Source organism: Saccopteryx bilineata, chromosome 2 (assembly GCF_036850765.1).
Source record: "Saccopteryx bilineata isolate mSacBil1 chromosome 2, mSacBil1_pri_phased_curated, whole genome shotgun sequence".
Lineage (NCBI taxonomy): Eukaryota > Metazoa > Chordata > Mammalia > Chiroptera > Emballonuridae > Saccopteryx > Saccopteryx bilineata.
In genome coordinates, this window is record NC_089491.1 from 116,494,673 (window position 1) to 116,517,144 (window position 22,472).

The 22,472-nt window shown below is 45.5% G+C and overlaps 1 protein-coding gene across 3 annotated transcripts in view; it reads left to right on the top strand.

The window, feature by feature from the left end:
- Positions 1-22,472, top strand: part of PRMT8 (protein arginine methyltransferase 8) — a 96,256-nt gene that overhangs the window by 16,219 nt on the left and 57,565 nt on the right. The gene's annotated exons all lie outside the window — the stretch shown is intronic.

Here is a 22,472-nt window from a genome sequence, read left to right on the forward strand (position 1 = left end):
GAATGATCACAATTACGTCAGGTATTGCTCCATTGATTTCCTTCAAGTAGCCTAGGATAACTTATATCTTGGAATCCATTTCCAGGCCCTAAATCCTGAATGGCAAGGATGAGCTGGGTGGAGAATGGGGGTAGGCGTGGTCATGACTGTTCTTTGGAGAGGGAGCAATGAGGAGAGATTCTGTGTCAGGGTCAGAGAGTTGGCTTCAGGGTCAAAGCCAGGCTCTCAGCCCTTATGGTCCCATGAGTCAGGTCTTTCCAGTCTCTGCTAAATTCAGCCTTCTAAATTCCCTGCAAGGTTGTCTCTTGTCCCCTACAGAAAGCCTACAATTCACTTTCCTCCACACTTGTTGCCTGGTTGGCTGAATGTCAGAGTTCCGACTGGGTTTGGAACTCATGACCCGACTGGTGTTGGAGTGGGACTAACTAGTGTTTCAGGCTGCAACATGTGGTTTGGGGAGCAGCTGCTCACCCAAACTCTTCGAGCCTTTCCAAACACATCAGCTCTGTCACTGGAGATCAACAGTGTAGGCTGGATTAGGGAACTCCTTGCCTCCCAAGGTGGAGGTGTAGACCAGATGAAACCTGAAGCCCTTTTCTGAGTCGGCTGATGTTCTACATATGATCTTCTGATCAGAAGATAACAGCAGGGGACATTGACCAACTCTTAGAAGAGGTGCCTATTCTCCTGCCAGAGTCCCCTTGCTACCCATAGTGGCTGTCATCACCTACACTTACTCCACTAGTTCATATCGCCAGCTTGGTCCCTTTAGATGTGCCTGTTTGAGCCAAAGTATGGAATCCTGTCCCTTCTCTTTCTGAGATGACAATCCAAGGTCAAAGAAGGTCGAAGCTGACTCAAGGATACGCAGTGAGGTTGTAGCAAAGCTAGGACAGGAATAGGAGTTCCAGGATCCTAGTGTGTGCCTTCTCTCATCACATGGTCCTGGCTCTGAGGCTGAGGACCTCTGTGTACCTCTCAGCCTTCACAAACTGCCCAATGAGAAACTTTCCTCTTCAAGATATTTTTATAAGCCTAAAATAAAGAAAGTTTTTTAGGGTGATTCAGGAGAGAGACAACTATTTGTGTCTAATTGTGAAAACAATGAAGTACTTAAGAGATACTTCAGAATGCTACACCATGGGACCTAAAAGGGATGACTTCGATTGGGAAACATTTTGGGCAGGGGCTGTCTTTAGTGGCTACCTATAGCTCAGGATCTTGACCTTGGAGCAACATGAATCTGTATTATTAAAATATAGGAGGCAGCTTTCCATAGACTTGATTCCATGTCCTTTCCATTTTTTAACTCTATGACCTTGAACCATCTACTAATTTATGTGTAAAATAGGAATCATGTGTTCGTTCTTCAGAAGATTGGTATGAAGATTGTTCAAATGAAATAACAATGAAAATGCACTTGGCATCGGGCTTGGTCAACAGATGGTGGCTGTTGTTTTGTCTGTAGTTGTGAGTGATGATTAGGATTGCTAGATGCTCACCTCTCTTGGATGAATTCAGAAAAGCAGACTTGATGTGCTTGTCAAAGTTAAGTCCAAACAAAATGACATATTTTTTTTGATGAGATGACCTATGGGCCCCATTCATCTGGGAAGGTGCTTTGGGAATAGAAGGGGAAACTGGATTCTGGAGAGACATCCCAAGTGCTCAGCAGTCTTACGTAGGCCCAACTCTGGCAGCAGGAAAGCCCCGAACTCTGTCAGCTGCTGACGTCAGGAACCGGTGGGGAAGACACTTAAACTCTCTGAGTCTCAGTGTCCTCTGCAGTGGGTTTGCCCATGTGTCTATCTGTGCATTTAGCCAGTTGTTCCTTCAAAAAGCATTTCCTGAGAAGGTACAATGGGTCACCCCTGTGCCAAGCATCAGGATAAGCCCTGAGAACCCAGCCGAGTAAGGAGCAGTCCTAGTTTCTGAGGAGCTTATGCTTTGATAGGGGAGTCGATGAGGATTCCAGAAGTTGCAGGGGTATTGTGAAGACAGTAGGAGGGGTGCCAAGAAAGCATCTACAGAAGGGAGTCGTTGGAAAAGGACAAGACTCATAATTTAAAATAAGATTTCAGCATTTGCTAAGAACTGCAGTGCAAGAAGAGAGGCAAGAGCAGGCCCCCTGAAGGCTGCACGCTTCAGTTCCCTCCACTCCTTGGCACTTCTTAGCACATCAAAACTGCGGGCTTTCTTCCATACAGAGATTAAACCCTCCTCTGGTAATTGCTTGGTGGTTGCATGGAAGGGGGAATTTCATGACACTCAGGTGGGAAGGGACAGTCATAAAAGGGGAAATTCCATGAAACCTAGTAAGAGACCTTGGACCCTCTGATTAGCAACTTCGAAAGGCTGTCCTTAAGGGTCTGGCAAAGCGCTGAGGAACTGTCATTCTGTTGAGAAGTGTCTTTATGTTATGGGCTGATTACATGTTCTATGACTGATTTCTTCACCAGGGCATTTAACTTGGTGGTGATCAAAGGGACTTGCCGTAGGGAATGACATCTGAGCCTTGTTGAAATCGTACTGGAAATGTTCGTATGTGGGCTTGGGCAGGTTGATGGCAGCAGAGAGAGGAGCTGGTGATTGTAGGTGGAGGAGCAGCAGGTACCATGGCCAGAAGGCACACAGGCGCAGTGCAATTAGGGGACACAGAGAAGGGCACTGGGACTGGAGCAGCATTTGAGGAGGGAACCCTTGGAGTAGGCAGGAGTCAGATCATGGTGGGGAGTAGATGATGGTAAGCCTTTTGAATGAATTTGAGCTTTACCCGTAAGGACTCTGATAGCCCCAGCTTACACTTTGGCCTCATGGACAAAGCTAGCCCAGCTTTCCTGGGTTCTGGAGTGCTCAGCCTCCTTCTGAGACACAGCAGGGCAGAGTGGGCCATTCACGTCAGGGAGCATCACAGAGCCAGCACAGAGAGGGATAGTCAAGTGTGGATAGGTGGTGAAACTACTTTGGGTGCCTTTGGGGCTCTCTGGGATGGAGCTGCCTGGTGTAGCACTGAGGATGGGCCTCCAGGTCTGGCTTCCAGCTGTTCTGTCACTGTGCTTTCCAGCCCTGTTCTTTGCATAGTTGCCCCAGGCATCTTGTTAAGGAAGTCATTCATTTGTTCATGGGCTCATTTATTTTTGTCTTCAACAATATTTACTAAACAACTACTCCTTGTCAGGTAGATTCTATAAACTGGGATTACAGAGGAGCCTAATGCCACCTGCATTAAGAGAGCTTTCATTTTATGGAGAAGACAGATATAAATAAATAAATGAATTACTGTCAGCTACTGATAAGAGTCCTGAAGAAAATTAAAGCAGGTAAGGGAATAGGATGAGGTAGAGGTGGGGTTTGCAGATAGAGTCGTCTTGAGAGGCCACTCTGCAAAGGTGACATTTGAATAATGAACATGGTGAAAGAGCAAACCATTCAAATATATGGGGGAACAGCTTGTGCAAAACCCCTGGGTCGTTTTGGAGGCATACAAAGAGCAGAATGAAGGCTGGGGTTACAGAGACTGAACAGCAGGAATGAGCTGGAGAAGTTGCAGGGCTGTCTAGGCATGTAGAGGATGCAGGAGTTCAGGAACAAAAGTTTAGAACCAACCCCTGCTCACTGAGGGAACGGTAGCTGGCCTCTGGCCTCCCTACTTTCCTTAGCACCTGGTTTTCCTGGACTTCTAGGTAAGACCTTCAGGCTTCGGGACTCAGGTATTCCTTGGGAATACTGTATAGCCTCTTAGTCTTTCCCATGATTATTAAAATTTTATTAGTAAAATGAGATGAGTACTTTCTTCCACCTTTTGGGAGCGAAGGGACCCGATGAATGAGTTCACAAGGTGTTAATTTGACAAGCAAATGCGTAGTGTGTTGTATTGACCACCCTGCCATAGTCTTCGATTTGGGAAGTTTGGAAATGATAGGAAAGATAGAATGGGACATTCTGCATCTAGATTTCTTAGGCTTTCGGTCCAAGGGTTGCTATTTTAGTGGTTTTCAAATCACCAAATTAATTTCTCTCCTTGGTTCTATCGTTTTTATTCTTTCAATTATTTTTCATTATGGTCAAATAAACATAACATAAAATTTACTGTCTTAAACATTTTTAAGAGTAAATAGCTCAATGGTAATAAATATATTCACACTCTTGTGGCCATCACAACCACCCATCTCTAGAACCCTTTTTATTTTTCTTTTAAAAAAAATTAATTATTTTTATTTATTTATTTACTTATTTTGTATCTTTCTGAAGTTGGAAACGGGGAGACAGACAGACAGACTCCCACATGCGCCCGACCAGGATCCACCCGGCATGCTCACCAGGGGGGTGATGCTCTGCCCCTCCAGGGCGTCGCTCTGTTGCAACCAGGGCCATTCTAGCACCTGAAGCAGAGGCCATGGGGCCATCCTCAGTGCCCGGGCCAACTTGGCTCCAATGGAGCCTCGGCTGCGGGAGGGGAAGAGAGAGACAGAGAGGAAGGAGAGGGGGAGGGGTGGAGAAGCAGATGGGCTCCTCTCCTGTGTGCCCTGGCCGGGAATCGAACCTGGGACTCCTGCACGCCAGGCCGATGCTCTACTACTGAGCCAACCGGCCAGAGCTTAATTTAATTTTTATTTATGATTTTAATTTTTGTTTACATAGATTCAAGTGTCCCACCAAATATATCTCCCCCCATCCCCTTATTTCCCTCAGCCCTCCTATGCCCCCCTCCCCTCAATTCCTTCCCCCCCTTCCCTCCAGGATTTGCTGTCCTGTTCTCTATAATGCTGTGTTATGTATATATAATTTCATTAATCTCTTTTCCTTCTCTGATCCAATCTTCTCTTCTATTTTCCCTCTGATCACTTTCCCTCTGGTTTCGCCTCTGCCTCTGTTCCGTTGCTCAGTTCACATTATTCATTGGATTCTTCAAATGAGTGAGGTCATATGATATTTTTCTTCTCTGCCTGGCTTATTTCACTTAGCATGATAGTTTCCAGGTCCATCCATGTTGTCGCGAATGGAGAGATTTCCTTCTTCCTCATGGCCATGTAGTATTCTATTGTGTATATGTACCACTATTTTTAATCCACTTGTCCACTGATAGACACTTGGGCTGTTTCTAGATCTTGGCTATTGTAAACAATGCTGCAATAAACACATGGGTCATTTCTTCTTTTGAATCAGTGATTTGGTATTCATAGGATATATTCCCAAAAGTAGGACAGCTGGGTCAATGGGCAGTTCCATTTTTAATTTTTTGAGGAATCTCCATACTGTTTTCTATAGTAGCTGCACCAACTGCATTCCCACCAGCAGTGCAGGAGGGTTTCCTTTTCTCAGCACCCTCTCCAGCACTTATTATGTGTTGTTTTGTTAATGAGCGCCATTCTGACAGGTGTGAGGTGGTATCTCTTTGTGGTTTTAATTTGCATTTCTCTAATGATTAGTGATGTTGAGCATTTTGTCATATGCCTATTGGCCATCTGTATGTCCTCTTTGGAGAAGTGTCTATTCATTTCTTTTGCCCATTTTTGATTGGTTTGTTTGTCTTCTTGGTGTTGAGTTTTACAAGTTCTTTATAAATTTTGGTTATTAACCCCTTATCAGATATATTGGCAAATATATTCTCCCATTGTGTGGATTGTCTTTTTATTTTGTTAATGGTGTCTTTTGCTGTGCAAAAGCTTTTTAGTTTCATATAGTCCCATTTGTTCATTCTGTCTTTAATTTCACTTGCCTGTGGAGATAAATTAGCAAAAATATTGCTACGAGAGATGTCGGAGAGCTTACTACCTATGTTTTCTTCCAAGATGTTTATGGTTTCACAACTTACATTTAAGTCTTTTATCCATTTTGAGTTTACTTTTGTGAATGGTGTTAGTTGGTGATTCAGTTTAATTTTTTTGCAAGTACCTGTCCAATTTTCCCAACATTATTTGTTGAAGAGGCTGTTTTTACTCCGTTGTATGCTCTTACCTTCTTTGTCAAATATCAATTGTCCATAAAGGTGTGGGTTTATTTCTGGGTTCTCCGTTCTGTTCCATTGATCTATGTGCCTGTTCTTTTGTCAGTACCAAGCTGTTTTGAGCATGATGGCCTTGTAGTATAACTTAATATCAGGAATTGTGAAACCCCCACTATTCTTTTTTTTTTCAGGATTGCTGAGGCTATTCGTGTTCTTTTTTGGAAGAACCCTTTTTATTTTTCAAAGTTAACGTCTACACTCATTACATATTAACTCCCCATTCCCCCTCCCCCAGCTCGTCTTCAACTACCGTTCTTTGTCTCTATGAATACGACTACTCTAAATACTTCATGCAATGGAATCCTACAGTACTTGTGTTTTTGTGACTGACTTATTTCATTTAGCGTAATGTCCTCAGAGTCCATCCATGTCGTATCACATGTCAGAGCTTTCCTCTTTTTTAAGGCTGACTCATATTCCATTGTTTGTAGATACCATTATTTTGTTTATCCATTCATCCACTGATAAACAATTGGGTTGCTTCCACATTTCACTTATTGTGAATAATGCTGTTATGAACATGGTGCACAAATATCTCTTTGAAACCCTGCTTTCAAATCTTTTGGTTGTATACCTAGAAGTGGAATTGATATGGTAATCCTATTTTTAATTTTTTGAAGGAAGCACCGTACTGGTTTCAACAGTGGCTGTATCATTTTACTCTCCCACCAGCAAGTTCACAGGGTTCCTGTTTCTCCACATCCTTACCAACACTTATTTCCTGTTCTTTGTTTTTCATTATCAACCTCCTACTGGGCGAGAGGTGGTAGCTCCTGCTTCAATATGCATTTTCCTAAAGATTGGTTCTATCAATTTCTGCTTCATATGTTTTGCATCTCTTTTATTAGATGAATAAACATTTGAAGTTGTTATGTCCTCTTGATGAAGTGACCCCTTTATCATTATGAAAAATTCCTCTTTTCCCTGATACTATTTGATCAGCAATCTACTTTGTCTGATATTACTATAGTTGCTTTCACTTTTTCATTGAGTTAATAGAGTATTTTTTTCAATTTTTTACTTTTAACTATTTTTTTTAAACTTTAAGTAAGTTTCAAACAAGATGGCATATGGTTGTTTTAAAAATCTAATATACCAGCCTCTGATTTTTAATTCTTGTGCTTGGACCATTTATATTTAGTGTAATTAAATATAGATATTTTACTGATGCTGTTGGGTTCAAACCTACCATCTTTCTATTTATTTCTATATCACCCATCTGTTCTTTGCTATCTTACACTTTTAAGCCCTTTCTGGGGGCACACTTAAGTATTTCTTATGATTCTATTTTATCACTTTTGCTGGATTATTATCTATAACTTCATGTGCTTTTATAAAGTGGCTTCTTTAGAGTTTTTAGAATATATATTGAACTTATCACAATCTCTCTTCAAGAAATATTATAGTACCTCACATATATTATAAGTATTTGCAATAATACAGTTTTGTTTCTTCCTTTTGGGCTTTTGTGCTATTGCTGTCATATATTTTATTCCTGTATATGTTATAAATTCCACAAAACATTGTTATTATTTTTTATTTAAACAGTCAATGACCGTTTTAAGAAATTTAAACAATAAGAAAGATGTCTTTTAAAAATTTTTATTGATTTCAGACAGAGAGAGAGTGAAAGAGAGAGAGAGAGAGAGAAAGAGATAGAGAAGGAGAAACAAATATTGATTTGTTGTTCTACTTAGTTGTATATTCACTGGTTGCTTCTCATATGTGTCTTGACTGGGGATTGAACCTGCAACCTTGGTGTATGGGGATGATGCTCTAAACAACTGAACAACCAGGTCAAGAAAAACTTTTCTTTTTTTTTTTAAGTGAGAGGAGGGGAGATAGAGAGATAGACTCCTACATGCTCTTAACTGAGATCTACCCAGCAACCCCCATCTGGAGCTGATGCTCGAATCAGCTGAGCTATTTTTAATGCCTGAGGCTGACACTAGGACCAACTGAGCTATCTTCAGTGCCTGGGTCAACAAATGCTCAAACCAGATGAGCCACTGGCTGCAAGAGGGGAAAAGGGAGAGAAGGGAGAGAGGGAGGAGGAGAGAAGGTTGCTTTTCTTGTGTGCCCTAACTGGGAATTGAACCTGGGATGTCCATATGCTGGGCCAATGCTCTATCCACTGAGCCAACTGGTGAGGGCCAAGAAAAACATCTTTTTTATTTATTATATTTACCCATGGAGTTACCATTTTCAGTGCACTTCATTTTTTGGCATAGATCCAGATTTTCATCTGGTATCATTTTCTTTTGCCTGAAGGATGTCCTTCAATATTTCTTTTAGTGTGGGCCTATGGATAATGAAAACTTCCAGTTTTTGTATATCTCAAAAATCTTTACTTTGCCTTATATTTTGAAGATATTTATACTGTGTATAGAATTCTAAGTTGACAGGTTTTATTCCTTTTTTTTTTTTTTTTTTTTTTTTTTTTTGTGAGCGAGAGATAGAGAGAGGGGCAGATGGGCATACAGACAGGAAGGGAGAGAAATGAGAAGCATCGGCTTATACACTTTAGTTGTCTATTGATTGCTTTTTTTATACATGCCTTGACCAGGGGCTCTAGCTAAGCCAGTGACCTCTTGATCGAGCCAGTGACTTTGGGCTCAAGCCAGTGACCTTGGGTTTCAAACCAGTGACCATGGGGTCATGTCTGTGCAAACACAGCGACCCTGTGTTCAAGCCGGTTACCTCAGGGTTTCAAACCTGGGTCTTCAACATCCTAGGCTGATGCTTTACCTGCAGCGCCACCACCTGGTCAGGCAGACAGTTTTCTTGTTTCCTTTCAGTACTTTGAAGGTTTGGCTGCCCTGCCTTCTGACCGGAATTGTTTAAGAAGTTGGTTGTCATTCTTATATTAGTTTCTCTGTATGTAGCATGTGTTTATCCCCCTTCTGAATGCCTTTAAAATTGTCCATTTATCAGTGGTTTGAAGCAATTTGATTGTAATATAACTTGGTGTAGATTTTTCCTCCTTCTTATTTCTTTTTCTCAGGGTTTGTTGAATGTTTTGGATCTCTATGTTTATGGTCAGACGTCACTCTGATATTTCTTAAAATAGTTCTGTGTTTCCCCTTCCTTCGGGTACTACAATTACATGTGTACTAAACCACTGAGGCTGTTCCACAACTCACTGATGTTCTACTTAACTTTTTTTCGGTCTATTTTCTTTTTACATCTTATTTTGGAGAGTTTTCATTTTGCTATGTCAAGTTCACTAATCTTTCCTTCTGTAACATTTCATCTGCTAATAACCTAATCTAGTGTATCTTTCATCACTTACAGTTTTCATCTCTAGAAGTTCAGTTTGGGTCATTGTTATATCTTTCATCTCTAACATGATTAATATTTCCTCTAGTTTCTTGGACATGTGACATCTAGTTACATTAACAATTTTAATGACCTTGTCTATGAATTACATCATCTGTGTTCTTTCTGGGTTAATGTACAATGACTTTTTTTTTTTTTGCATATTCCCACTTCTTTGACAAACCTGATAAATTCTGACTGAACGCCAGACATTGTGGATCCCAACCTTCTTACTGCTCCAAGCTTTGCTCTAGGATGCAGTTAAATTACTTGGAGAGTTTAACCCTTTTAGGTCTTACTTTTCAGTTTTGTTTGGTGGAAACAGAGAAATCTTTTCCTTTCTTTCTTTCTTTCTTTCTTTCTTTCTTTCTTTCTTTCTTTCTTTCTTTCTTTCTTTCTTTCTTTCCAGAGACAGAGAGTCAGAGAGAAGAATAGAAAGAGACAGACAGACAGGAACGGAGAGAGATGAGAAGCATCAATCATTAGTTTTTCATTGCAACACCTTAGTTGTTCATTGATTGCTTTCTCATATGTGCCTTGACCATGGGGCTACAGCAGACCGAGTAGCCCCTTGCTCGAGCTAGCAACTTTGGGTCCAAGCTGGTGAGCTTTGCTCAAACCAGATGAGCCCGTGCTCAAGCTGGCGACCTTGGGGTCTTGAACCTGGGTCCTCCACATCCCAGTTCGACGTTCTATTCACTGCGCCACCGCCTGGTCAGGCGGAAACAGAGAAGTCTTGAATCCATTTTGCCTCATGTTCCATTATGGAACGGTAGTGACGTGGGAATTATTTATCATTTACTGCTCAAGGTCACCACCGAGGTCTGATTTTTTACACATCTGCCTTGTGAGGGTACATGTTCTCACATGGTGCACAGAGTTAGTCACCGCTGCAGATATTGACTTGCTGAGAGCTTGTCAAAAAGTGATGTGAATTTTCGGAAAATTTTTGAAAAACTAAACTTTTTTTTAAAGGTTTTATTTATTCATTTTAGAGAGGAGAGAGAATGAGGGGAGAGAGAGAGGGAGGGAAGTGGGGAGAAGGAGCAGGAAGCATCAACTTCCATATGTGCCTTGACCAGGCAAGCCCAGAATCTTGAACTGGTGACCTCAGCTTTCTAAGTCAACACTTTATCCACTGCACCACCACAGGCCAGGCCAGCACTGGATTTCAAAAATTTCAACCTCTGGCATAAACGGATTAACCTAGGGCTACTTTCCACAACTGAGGGAAGAAAAGTAAGATCTCTTATGAGTACTCATGAATAGTGAGGTTTTCTACCCTGGCTCGGGGCAGAGGAACCGTTTCTGGCCCCGTGTGAGGAGCATGGGCTAGTCCGTCGGTCTTTTTAGCAGTAATCTTCCTGGCCTTGGGCAGTTCCTTCACAGGCATGATTTGGTCAGTCAGATGAAGACTTGAGGGCCACTGTCTTCACTCTCTACAGAGCCCCCTCCCTACATAAGCTTCTGTCCTTTGCCTTGCAAACTCCTGTTGCCGTGTTGTCCCGATTCCCTCTTCTGTCTCCTCACCAGGTCTTCCTAGCTCTGCCCAGTTCCCGCTCTCTACACCATCACTCAGATACTCACACCAGGCAATCAGCCGGGCCCTCATAAGGTTCGCCCTATTTGTGCACCATCTCTCAGGGTTTTCACTGTCTGATGTCTAATGTTTCAGAAACTGTTATTTTTTATATATCCTTTGGTTTTTAAACAGATCATCAGAATTACCTAGGAGTGCTTTTAAAAAACAAGTTGCTGCTTGACCAGGCGATGGCGCAGTGGATAGAGTGTTGGACTTGGATGCAGAGGACCCAGGTTTGAAACCAGAGGTCACTGGCTTGAGCACGGGCTCACCAGCTTGAACCCAGAGGTCACTGGCTTGAAGCCCAAGGTTTCTGGCTTGAAGCCCAAGGTTGCTGGCTTGAGCCTAAAGGCCTCTGGTTTGAGCAAGGGGTCACTCACTCTGCTGTAGCCCCCCAGTCAAGGCACATATGAGAGATCAATCAATGAACAACTAAGGTGACACAACAAAGAATTGAAGCTTCTCATCTCTCTCCCATCCTGTCTGTCTGTTCTTATCTGTCACTCTCTCTGTCTCTGTCACACACATACACACAAAAGTTACCTGGAATATGTCATTACCTAATTTGAGGTCGTCTATGGAGTAGAACTTAATATTACCAGATGGCTGATATTATTTCTTTCCTAGCTGGCATGTCTGTATTTTCAGTGACTATTTACATCAGAATCTCTGATGAAAAGAGTCAGTTATTTTGCTAAGAATCTGGGGTGAAAATATATTTATGTGGAGTAAACAGGTTTGTTAGAACTGAAAGAAAGTGTCTGGAGGAGTCAATAGAAACTAAATGAGAATCTAGACTAAGTTGGTGTGACTATTGTGACACCGCCAGCTTGTGATTTTCTTTCTGACTGAGAACATGACTTTGTTTTTTTCTCCAGCCATTGGCTGAATGTACAAATGATGGGGACAGAGACTCAGTGAGGGGTCAGCCTCTGGGTCCTTCCCAGCTATGCTGTATGAGTTAAGTCAGTCAGCAAGCTTCTCTGAGCTGCAGAATCATTGCTTGCAGTTCTGGTCTTGCTCTACTTGGGTGTGAAGGGACTATTGGAAAAATGTCTAACAAATAACTTGAATCTCTACATCTGTACTTGAAGCTACTAGTAGTCTATCTGGATGAAATTGTGGTGCTTATTAAATGTATTCTATATTTGCAAGGTATTTCCTTCTCCTGGTAATCCCAGGAGAGAAACACTTCTCAGTACAGATGTGTGGAGTACCACTGAACCCTCCAGAGTGTCGAATGTTAGGATTCTGATGATTAGTCCTCTCAGCTTCGTCTTTCTGGCTTCCACTCCCTACCCTCTCGGGGGGACCGAAAGGTCTCCGAGTGCATGGCTCACTCCACTTTCATAATATATTTATGAAGGGCAGTGTTGACCCAGATGAAGTGTACAGATACTGTAATCAACATATCTTTATTGAGCCCCAGCTCTGGGCCAAGCGTTAAGGGAAAACAGTGACATGTAAGGTCTGGTTACTGGTCTGCAGTAGTTTATTTCTTTGTTATAGAAGTGACACATTTGTGAGACACATTGAATGAGACAGTTTGTCAGCAAAACAACTCATCTTATAACCAGTTGCAGAGGCCATGGGAGTCCAGGATAAGAGCAGGAGAGAGCAGGGGCCAAAGGCTGGAGAAAAGGAACGACTTTCCACAATGGCCACATTCCTGAAGACGGCAGTTGCGTAGCAGTCAGAAGGCACTGAGGAAGGGGCCGAATGAAGCTGGCAGAGTGGACAGTGTGGAGGGTGAGGACCAGGGTCACACAGTCAGCAGAACGGAATGCTAAGGGCAGTCAAAGTCACCGTGTCTAGTGCCAGCAAAGGGTCCAGAGAGCATCCAAAAATAACATCAGGGCTTAGAGTCACATTTCCAGAGATGGCAGTCTCATCCTCCTTACCACACTTTAAAAATTTCTCCAAATATTTACACACTCAGCATCTTTTAGTCATCACAGTAAGCCTATGAGAGATGCAGGATACACAACTGTTGTCGTTTAACAGAAGAGGAAACTGAGAGTAGGAAAGGTTACTTGGCTTTTGCATAGTGACCTGAATAAGGGAAGAGAGAGCCAAGGCCAGAATCCACAGGCGCTCTATCTGCCTGACACCCTCTACCTCCACCCATGACCCCAGCCCATGACAGAGGGTTGCAAGCCCAGCTCAGATCCCACAGGAACGATTTAACTCAAATCTGACACTAAAGCTTGATCCACCTCTGGGAGGCGCAGGTGTGAGGGGGTTGGCTGTGTCTTTCTGCACGTCTGTCTGTAAAGAAAAGTGGAGAAAGAAGCCAAGTGCTCTGTGACCTTCTTTACCTCAAAGGAGAAAAAGAGGCTCCTGTCACCTTGGGGAGGGAAGAGGAAGAAAAAAGAGGGTAAGTCTGCTTTCTAAGTCCATTAAGGAAGAAAAGCCACATGCCAAGTATCCAATTAACCTGACATCTCTTGCAACCAAAATAATCCGAGGATATAAGAGAGTATAATATGCAGAGGCTTGGGAGAAAAATGACTAATAGCTGGAATATGGTCTGAGTTTATTTAAAAAATAGGCCAGGCCCAACAAACCCAGTATTGCTTAATTCTTGGTCCAAGAGCCAGAGGGAGGGCTGGACGGGCACAATTCCATTTTGATTCTAGGTACACATTGCTATTGTACCACAAAGAGACAGGAGCTGACAGGAAGCCCCAGGGCACAGGGCCCCTTGCGCTGAGCTGCACAATGATTCTCCAATGACAGCATGTTAGGGACTGGCCCAAGGTCACCCAGCCTGATGGTGGCAGAGCCTGAGCCCCATCCCAGCTCTTTTGCTGTGAGAACTGTGGTGCTTTTTGTAACCTGTGGCTGCCTTTCTGTCCATGTGTCCTGCTCAGACATCATCTGAGAATCACAATGGCACTGAGGCAGTGCCCGGATGGCTTCTGCGGGCTACAGCAGCGTTTAGACAGAAACAGAGAAGGCAGATGGTTGTCCCCAGCCCTCTCTGGACCAGGGTTTCACGGGCAACACAGAGGAGCTGGTTAAACATGCAGCTGGTTGAGTCTCACACACATGGGTTCTGATTTCATTAGTCTGGGGTGGGCCCCGAGACCCGAGCCAGGGTGAGTGATGCAGATTACAACAGAGAAGCACTGTTCTAAACCGGAGCCCCCCAGATGGCTCTTTCGGAACATTGGTTTCAGGAGTTTCCTGAATCTCTCAGGAGAAAAAGGTTCCATGGTCCTAAATTTGGTAGCACTGGATACCCTAATTCTCTCTTGGAGATTCACAATTTATTTTTATCAGATTAAAGGCTTAAAACAATTACAATTAAGAAATCTCTTTATGTTTTGCAATATATATGTATATCAAATCATTACATTGTACAACTTAAACTTGCACAATGTAATATGTTAATTATATCTCAATAAAGCTAAAAAAAAATAAAAAAGGAAAATATGTCTCTCTAGCTATTTGTCCAAACTTACTTCCCCACGGAATCCACTGCAGAACACATATGCTGTGGAATACAACAGAGGAGAAAAGCAACTGTAGCCCAGAGATGCTCCAACATGTGAATGCATCTGAATCACAGGGAGGGCTTGTTAGAAGAGATGGCTGGGCTCTGCCCCAGAGATTCTGATTCTGTGGTTGCTGGTAAGGCCTGAGAATGTTCATTTCTTACAAGTTCTCAGTGATGCTGAGGTGGTAGGGTAGGGATCACCCTAGACCCCTCTGTGAGCCCTGGCAGGCTTCCTGGCAGTATTCCCCAGTGGGCGGGTGGGGACTGAGACCGTGAGGGACAGGACCTGAGGTGAGGGGACTCCAGGAGCACAGCCTTGGAGGGGTGAAGGATGTAGGGTGGGCTCTGTTGGGAAGCCAGAGTTACAGTCAGGGCCACTGTGAAACAGGAAAGTCTCAGTGTATGACAGTAGTTGACACTCTGTGACATGCATCCGTGTCTGGCTTTGCCCTTGGGGCATCTAGAGTGTCTGTGTCTTTAAAAAGCCAACTCTGGTGAGGTGCATGAGGATGCCTGTTGACAAGTGAACAAGCCAGGGGTCCCTGGAGGTCATGTACAGGAGGACCACACCATCTTGCAGGACCAACAGCACCTAGATCCTTCTCCCCAGGCCCCAGGCCCCCAGACTCCTGACCCAGGGAGGAGCAGCGAGCCGAGGCTGTCTGCTGGAGCGGGCACTTCCTTCCGGGAGGCTGACTCCAGGATCGCTCTGCTCTCGCATATTTAGACCAGATGCTAAGAAACACAGGTGCAGGAGAGCAGATATCAGGGTGCAGCCAGGGTTGTCTTTGGCCAAAGCAGACATGGAAGCTCTATATTTGTGGGCAAAGGAGAGGTCCAGGGGCCCAGCAGAGCCCTTGCTTGCCTTGCTGTTGCCTGACTCTCTACCATTGGCGTGCCCCCCTTTGGGGCGAAGCGGTGGTCTATATCTAAAGGCAGACAGACAGTGTTTGGAGAGCTAAGTCTGTGTAATTATCAACTACATGTTGAGATCACATGTGGTGAGTCCACATGCAGAGGAGGAAAGGGAGTCCTGTGAGTCTGAGGGTGGCCGTGGGGCGGGGCTGTTTGTGAAGATGGGCTGGGTGGGGGAAGAAGAAGGCACCTAGGAAGAAAGATGGGGTGAGAGCTGGGCTGGGAGTCCCCTCTGCCAGGCCTTCCTTTGCTCGCCCTGCCGTGCCCCCACCCCAGCGGTCCTTTTCCCGTCCCTCCATGGGGTCTCAGGCCAGGCAGGCTGCTGCTGAGGACGGGCAACCGGGGTTAGAAAATGCTCTCTTGATGGTTGGAGAACAGACCAGGATTTGGCTCCTCACATGGAGCCTCTTGTTCTCAGGAAAATCATTTTCACAGCTTGGGCTGGTGCCAGCAAGAGCCATTTATAGCCCCACGGGCTCAGGTTGGCGGTAGCTGCCTGGTACAGAGCCGGCTCTGGCCTCCCTCTGCCGCTGCCCCACCCCCTCCGTGTCCCCTCCGCCTGCCCTGTCCTCCCTGAGAGCCTCTGTCCTTCCCCACCACCCACTCCTGTTTTCTAGGAAGGTCCAGGTCTAGATTGACCTGTGCGACCCTGGACACATTCCTTGCCTTGTGTGGCCTCAGCTGCTTTTCTACAAACTGGAGCCGACTGTCTGCTCCCTTTTGAACTTGGTCACCTGGGGGATGTGCCTACCTCCATCAAGGCACTTTATTCTGTTGAGTTATTGCCTGTGGACCCTCTTTCTCCCCCAGGCCTGGGCTTCCTGCCTGGGCCAGTTTTGCCGCCTGAACAGAGCTAACCAGAGTATTTGTGTCCAGAACACGGCTCTGGCATCAAATAGATACTGGGTCACAACCCAGCTCCATTGCTAGCTCTGGGTTCAGGCAATTGACTGCATTTTCTGAGCTCGAGTTTCTCCTCTGTGGATTCCAGTGCCTCTTTGCCATTGCTGTGAGGATTTTATTAGATGGTACTGGCGGAGCACTAGCACAGTGCCTGGTTCACTGCGGGCTCTCCATCAGCGTCGAGCATCATCATCGCCAGTCATGACCCCCATGTTCAGACAGAAGTGGGCTTAGGTAGAAGATGCCCGCTTTGAATCCCCACACCCGCCGGTGGGCCTCCTACCCACCCCTCAAGGACCAGCTCAAACCCTTCCTTAGGAAGCTGTGCTCCTTTTGGTGCTTCCTGTATCTGATTTAGGGGGGCTGGGCCCATTCCCCCAGGGGGCATCGGGTAGACTAGGAAAATTACAGGTAGTTTACTGGGGAGAAAAACTGTGCTGAAGATGTCCTGGGAACGACCAGGCCTGGAGGCAGGTTAGTGTCTGAATCCTGATCAGCCGGTGGCACTGAGGGTAGAAGACAAAGTCACACATCTTAGCAGTGGGAAGTGATCCTCGGAGGATCAGGAAAGCAGACAGTGTCGGGAGACCTTCCACAAATGTCACTGCTCCAAGCCTGGGGTCCTCTGGAGGAGTCGGGGGGAGCAAGGCAGGGCGTGTTGTGTGCACCAAGCACTGGGCATCCCACCAGGTCAAGGCTAACTCTGCTCACTGCTATGCAGAAGTAGTTACCGTAGCCAGATGCTAGGGCCGAGCAGGCAGAGGTGGAATTCTAAGGTGGCTTGAGCATAGACCCCACGCTGTCGCCCAAAAGAGGTTCCCATGTCCAGGGGGAAGGGCGTGGGCAGGGGAGCACACTGGAGCTGTGGTAGCCAGAGCTGCAGGGCAGCTGAGGTGGTGAGGCCGGAGTCAGTCGGGCTTCCTCCCCTATGTGATTCCCAATATTTGGCTGACTTCACAGCCAACATATGCAAGGCTAGCTAATGTTGGGAAGCAGCCTTCACTGGGAGCCTCTATTGTCCACTGTGGCTTATATAGAAGTCAAGACTTCTGCCTTTACAGATGATATCGGCACCATCCCCCAAGACCCATCCCTGACATTTCTGGAGTCCTTCCAGGACCATGGGAGGGCAGGCAGAGGGGCCAAAGACTGAGTTTTCAGACTTCCACTGTGGCCAAACCATCTTTAATAGCTTCCAAAGATATGTCTGGATTCTCATATTTGTTGCGGTATGCCTGCATGAGGACCTACAGGGTTCCTGGACATCTAAATTTCTCCCACAGACCTGCACAGTGTCTCGCTGCAACAGATGCTCACTGGGTATTTGTGGAATGAAAAGCACTACCCAAGTAGCTAATGGCCCAGGGATCATAGGCTAATGCTGTTTCCCACCCCACTCCCAGCCTCCTGGGACAGAGCACACCTGTGAGCTGATAGGCAGAGTGCAAATCCCCCCTGTAGGAGGCTGAGCTGGACTGATAGCCTGTGATACCAGGGTGGGGCCACAGTTACCTCTTTGTTCTAATGACTGGTGGTTATTGAGCTGAATGACCCTCCCAAAACCATTCATACCTTTGCCTCATGAATGCAATGTGTGGTGCACAGTAGATGCTTTGTAAGTTGGCTGCTGGGAGAGAGTCTCAGGGAGCTCCATGGCAAAGGCGACCTTGGGATCAGAGTTGAATGGCAGCTAAGGGGTGCAGGAGGCCTCTGTGACCTTGACCACACATATTGCCTGGGCCAGCTAGAACTGTTTCTCTCCTTTATATATTTAGAGACAAGATTGAAGTCAGCTTCCCGCACAGAGCCCTTTTCAGCTTTAATGATGTTGGCATAGCCTCCCCCTGGATATGCATGGCTAGAAGGCAGTTGTCTTGTATGGGTGCCCTTGCCTGGTCACTGGAGTGCAATGTGTGGGTTGCGTGTCCTCAGCAGAGGGGCAGTCAGAGAACTGAAAAAGTGAGGACATGTCTTTTTCCCTGGGTCCCCTGATGCCTCCTCCGAGGTCCTCAGAGGACCCTAGCCCATCCTCACCCCTTCCCCCACCTCTTTTTCTAGGGGTCCCTCTCAAGTGAATGCCTCAGTCCTCCCTCCCCCCACCCAGTGCAGATGGTTTTCAGATCCAGAGTGCCAACCTCAGCTCCCCTCCAGAGCTCTGGGGTCACATCTCCTTTTCTTTTCCCATATGACCTTTCGCCATTTACAAAGGCTGACTGTGTGTTAATGGCATACATTTTAGAAAACATAAACAAGCACAAGAAAGGAAAGAAGTAACTGTTGGCAGTCCCACACCCTGTGACAATCCCAAGGTCCCCCTTCATCATGCATGGGCATGGATAGGTTTTAATTTTCAAAATGCAATCACACTGTCTATTCTGACATTTGTTCTTCTTGGCCCACAGCTTACTGTGATTGTGCTTCTGTTATTAAACACTCTTCCACAATGCTTCAAAGGCTCCGCAGCCTATAGACTGTATCACTGTACCATAGTTCATGCGATCAATTGTGCTTTGTGGAATCTCTAAGTTGACTCCTACTTTTTCGCCATTAATTGTGCTGTCACAAAATTCTTGTAGCTGCCTGTTTATGATTATTCATGATTCTTTCCTGAGGATAAATTAAAAAAAAAAAAGGAATTATTGGGCTCACAGATTTGTGTGCTCTTTAATGCTTTTAATGCATTTTATCAAACTACTCTCCAAAAAATTCTCAGTAGAAGTATATAAAAGTATTATTATTATTATTATTATTATTTGCAGCCATTGAAAGTGCAGAAGTGTAGTAATTTTGGGGGCAGTTGAGCTTATTTGGTTTTTAAAAGTTATAACTTTTTTGTTTTAATTTAAAGTTACCTGATTTCTAAACAGGTTAAATAGTTCTGCTAGATGTTAATTTGCCATTTGTGTTTATTCTCATATGAATCAGCTCTGAGATCCTCCATCCGATGTTAAATGAGAGATATTCTTCTTTTCTCCACTGGTTCATGAGAGCTCTCTCCATATTAAGGATATTGACCTTTGTCTGCCATAAATGGTAGAAATGTACTCTCAGTTTACCACTTGTCCTTTAGTTTGGTTTGGGATGTTTATTGACTGGCATAGCATTGCTGTCTGCTTGCTAGACATTCTTCCTTACATGTCTGAATGACATTTTACATTTCACATATTGAAATGGAAAGTTATCATTTCCCTGCCCTCCCTGACCTTCCTGCTGATATGCTTGTTTCTTTCATGTCACCACCAATTTCTTAGTCTCCCAGGCTGGAGCTGTTGGAGTCATCTCTGGTCCCCGGCATGCGGTCGCCAGCTCCGTCCACCCTGCCTTCGCAGCCCCTCTTGCACGACAGTCCTTCGGGTTCCCATTAGTTCTTGACCGACCTTTGCAAATAGCTTCATCAGTTCACATCTTGCCTCCCCAGCGCCTGTTGTTTCCCTCTTCCCTTCTCCTCCTTGCCCCTGTGGTACCCTGCCGCCATACCAGTCTTCCTAAAGTTGAGCTCAAACAAAGAGCTCCCTGGTCACACACTGCCAACAGCTCCCTGTTGTCTTGTGTTAATTATATCATAGCCCGGCCATCATTTTCCTTCAGCTGAATATTCTACTCTCTTGGCCAATTTGCTCCACAAACATGCCCATTGCTTTTCTGCCCCTTTCCCTCTTTGCTCCAGCCACCCCCTCCTCCTAGAATCCTTCCCACCGCCTCCACCCACCAAATCCATTCAGGAAGCTTCCCACCTACTCCAATGCTGCTATCCCAGGCTTTTCTGACTCTTTCAATAGAAATGAATTCCTATTCCTTAGAACCCCCAGAACAATTTGCTTGAGCATCTTTTGGAAAACAAACCTCACTCCATCATCTAGTGGAGCCCTCAAAGGTCTTATACTCCCCCTAGACAGCAAAGTCCTTTGAGAGCACTGTCCTGTGGACCTCTGTTTCCCCACGAACCTGCACAGTGTCTCGCTGCCACAGATGCTCACTGACTATTTGTGGAATGAAAAGCATCAGCCAGGTAGCTGATAGCCCAGGGATCTTGCACCACTGCTGTTTCCCACCCCACTCACAGCCTCCCGGGACATTTATGGGTTTGTAGGCAGAGTGCAAGTCCCCTCTGTAAGAGGTTGAGCTGGGCTGACAGTCTATGATACCAGAGATGGGGCCAGTTATCTCTTTGTTCCCATGACTGGTGGTTATTGAGCTGAACGACCCTCTATATCTATTCATTCCTTTCCCTCATGAATGCAATGTGTGCACATGGTCAACCCATTGTCAATTGGCTGCTGGGTAAAGAGTCTCAGGGAGCCCCCTGGAAATGGGGACCTTGGGACCAGAGCTGAATGGCAGCTAAGGGGGGCAGGAGGCCCCTGCGGTCTTGACCACACATGCTGCCTACACCAACCAGGACTTTTTCTCTTCCTAATGTATTTAAATAGAATCGATATTGGGGTCAGCTTCATGCACAGAGACTTTTCCAGCTTTAGAGGTGACTCTGTAGCCAGCATGGGAGTATGCAATCGACAGTCTATTTTTAGCCTCCCTGAGACCGTGATCAACATCCCAAGCTGAGGGTGGGCACACCTGCTGCATTCTAATGAGGCAACCCCAGTTGCCTCTGCCAGCCGGTCGGGATCTCGACGACCTGAAATCTGATGTTGCTAAACTGGGAAGTCTGCTTATTTCCCAGAGGCTGCAGCCTAGATACACCAGGAAAATGGGACTGTCACATCCCCTAGCTGACTCTCCTCCAGCCCCAGGTGGTCTTGCGGCTGTGCCCACAGCATGATGAAGGGACAAAGACACTAATTTTTCTTGATCTTCCTCTGTCTTAGGACCTCCTTGCTTCCTTGGCAAGAAAGGTCATAGTAAGCCTGAGCTGACCCAGCTCACAGATGAAAAAATTGAGGCAGAGAAGAGGGACATATTTATCTAACCTGAATAATAATATAACAATAATAATAATGCCCTTCCTATATGCTGGACAGTGTTCTAATGTCTTTTTATTTATTGATTGATTGGTAGGGAGAAAGAGAGAAGGACAGAGAAACATCGATTAGTTGTTCCACTTACTTACGCATTCATTGGTTGATTTTTGTGTGTGCCCTGACCGAGGATCAAACCTACAACCTTGTTGTATTGGGATGATGCTGTAACCAACTTTACTACTTGGCCAGAACCTAATATCTTTATATATGTTAACTCATCCAAACTTCCAGACAACTCTCTCAGGTAGCTTTTATCTCTCTCTCTCTCTCTCTCTCTCCCTCTCTCTCTCTCTATGTGATGGGAGGAGAGATAGTGAGGCAGACTCCTGCATGTGCTCCAACTGAGATCCACCTGGCAGTCCTGTCTGGGGCTGATGCCCCAAGTACCGAGCTATTTTTAACATTTGAGACTAACGCGCTCAGTTGGACCAGCCGAGCTATATCCTCAGTGCTTGAGGTCCATGTTCAAATCAATCAAGCCACTGGCTGTGGGAGGAAAAGAGGAAAAGAAGGGAGAGAGGGAGGAGGGAGAAGCAGATGGTCACTTCTCCTTTGTGCCCTGACTGGGAATTGAACCCAGGATGTCCATATGCTGGGCCGACGCCCTATCCACTCAGCCACTGGCTAGGGCTGGTAGCTTTTATTTTGATTTCTGCTTATAGAGCAGGAAACTGAGGCACAGTGATGACAAAATGACTTCCCAAGGTCATTTGTCAGCCAACAAGTAACGGGCTGGGTTTCAAAGCCAACCAGTGTGGCCCTAGGGTTTGCATTCTTGCATTGTGCCATCTGCCTCTCGATACCTATTTTTAATTTTACTAGAGCCAGGAGCCCCAGATGACTGCCTACTGGATGATACTGACTCTCTGTTTTTAAAAATACCTCCCTGCTTTAAGGCCAGTGCTGTGCCCACCTGATTCCCTACCCTCCAGGGAGAGGAAGCTCTTCTGACAGAACTGTGCTCCTGCAGGGAGGCCCCAGAAGTTCTCTGCGCTTGTATCTCTTCTCTCCTCCCCTTGGCCTGTGGGGTGGTCTATGATGGGCAGCAGCAGCAGCTGTGCAGCTGGCCGGGTATCAGGATTGGGGAACCCAGAAAGGGCAGTGATGATAGCGCCCAGGCAGGTCGCCGATGGTGCGGGTCTTCACTGTTCAATATAAACTTCTGCTGAAGTTTGGAGCAAAACTGTGAATCAGAAACCAGAGGGCAAGACAACAGGTGTGAGACACCAGAACCTCAGAGACCTGCATTTTGGGGGCCAAGTGCCG